We start from the raw sequence: 2,546 nt of genomic DNA, 5'->3' as shown, positions 1-2,546 counted from the left end.
AGTAGCTGGGACCACAGGCGCCCGCCACCTCGCCCGGCTAATTTTTTGTATTTTTTAGTAGAGACGGGGTTTCACCGTGTTAGCCAGCATGGTCTCGATCTCCTGACCTCGTGATCCGCCCATCTCGGCCTCCCAAAGTGCTGGGATTACAGGCTTGAGCCACCGCGCCCGGCCTACTGTATATTTCAAAGTAGCTAGAAGAAAATATTTGAAATGCTCCAAACACAAAGAAATGATCAGTGCTTGAGGTGACGGCTATCCTAGTTATCCTGATTTGATCATTACATATTACACGAATGTAACAAGATATCACTTGTTATTCGGGGTGGGGTGGCTCACGCCTGTAATTCCAGCTCTTTAGGAGGCCAAGGCGAGAGAATAGCTTGAGTCCGGGAGTTTGAGACCAGCCTGGGCGACATAAGGAGACGACACCACCCCCAACCCCAACCTCCCAGAAAAAAATTTTAAAATTAGGTGTGAGTTATACGATTGGGCCACTGCACTCCAGCCTGGGTAACAGAGCGAGACCCTGTCTCAAAAAACAAAAACAAAAAAATTCAAAATCGATATGAAGTATCAATCTTTAAAAAGAATTTAAAAACCAGGCCGTGGCTCATGCCTGTAATCCCAGTGCTTTGGGAGGCCGAGGCCTCACCTGAGGTCAGGAGTTCGAGACCAGACTGACCAACATTTTAAATACTAAATACGAAAAATTAGCCGGCCGTGGTGGCGCATGCCTGTAGTCCCAGCTAATTGGGAGGCTGAGGCAGGAGAATCGCTTGAACCTGAGAGGCGGAGGTTGCAGTGAGCCGAGATCGCAACATTGCACTTCAGCCTGGGCAACAAGAGCAAAACTCCGTCTCAAAATAAATAAATAAATAAATATATATATATATATATTTTTAGGCCAGCCGCAATGGCTCGCAACTGGAATCCCAGCACTTTGGGAGGCCAAGGCAGGCGGATTACCTTAGGTCAGGAGTTCAAGACCAACCTGGCCAACATGGTGAAATCCTGTCTCTAATGAAAGTACAAAAATTAGCCAGGCGCTCTGGCCCATGCCTGTAATCCTAGCTACTCTGGAAGCTGAGGCAGGAGAATCACTTGAACCCGGGAGCTGGAAGTTGCAGTAAATCGAGAACCGAGATGGTGCCATTGCACTCTAGCCTGGGCGACAGAGCCAGACTCTGTCTTAAATAAATAAATAAATAAATAAGGCCGGGCGTGGTGGCTCATGCCTGTAATCCCAGCACTTTGGGAGGCCAAGTCGGGCGAATCACGAGGTCAAGAAATCGAGACCACCCTGGCCAACAGGGTGAAACCCTGTCTCTATTAAAAATACAAAAACAGCTGGGCGTGGTGGCGCGTGCCTGTAGTCCCAGCTACTCGAGAGGCTGAGGCAGGAAAATCACTTGAACTTGGGAGGTGGAGGTTGCAATGAGCGCCAAGATTGCACCACTGCACTCCGGCCTGGTGACAGAGCGAGACTCTGTCGAAAATAAATAATAACAATAATAATAATAACTTTAAAAAGTGTTTTTCTCCAGCATTATTGAGATGTAATTGACAAAAATTGCTCACATGGAGGAAGCATTTATTCTTGCTTAACTTTTACTGATTTTTAAACGAAAAAGACCTTACCAAACACAAACTGGCAACTAAACATATGGCATCATCTCTTTTTCTACTTTTTTTGTGTGTGTGTGAGATGGAATCTCGATATTGTAGCCCAGGCTGCAGTGCAATGGCACGATCTTGGCTCACTGCAACCTCCGTCCCCCAGGTTCAAGCGATTCTGCTGCCTCAGCCTTCCAAGTTCTGTCTACTTTTTCAACCCGAGATTCACAATGGGCAGCCACACTTACGAAACTTTCTCCCTATTCTTATCCCAAGGGATGTGTGAGCAGATCCAACTGTGCTGGCCTCAGATTTCCAGGACAGTACTAAGGAAAGTTTATAGCAGAGTAACTGTGGAGTTACACCATACAACTATAATAAACATAATTTATTGTTGCTGTCTTCAAAGTATTATGAACAACAAATTGTAATTAGGACAGTTCGTGTGTTTGTGCCTGTGTGTGTGAGAGAGAGAGATCTGCAAATTAGTGAAATAAAACACACACACACACAATAATCAGAGTTTAAGCTTTTCAGATCAGTTCAGTTGACTAGCTTGAAATTTTTATTTATTTATTTATTTTTGAGACAGAGTCTTGCTCTTTTGCCTAGGATGGAGTGCAGTGCCATGATGGGGGCTCACTTCAACCTCCACCTCCCATGTTCAAGCGATTCTCATGCCTCAGCCTCCAGAGTAGCTGGAATTACAGGCATGTGCCACCATGCCTGGCTAATTTTTCTATTTTTAGTGGAGACTGGGTTTCACCATGTTGCCCAGGCTGGTCTCGAACTCCTGATGTCAGGTTATCCGTCCGCCTCAATCTGCCAAAGTGCTGAGATTACAGGCATGACCCACGGCACCCAGCCTAGCCTGGAAAGTTTAAACTCTTCTTTTTTTTTTTTTTTTTTTTTTTTTTTTTTTTTTTTTT

Source organism: Theropithecus gelada, chromosome 16 (genome assembly GCF_003255815.1).
Source record: "Theropithecus gelada isolate Dixy chromosome 16, Tgel_1.0, whole genome shotgun sequence".
NCBI classification, from domain to species: domain Eukaryota; kingdom Metazoa; phylum Chordata; class Mammalia; order Primates; family Cercopithecidae; genus Theropithecus; species Theropithecus gelada.
The sequence above is the reverse complement of the archived record's forward strand: the minus strand, read 5'-3'. Positions refer to the sequence as shown.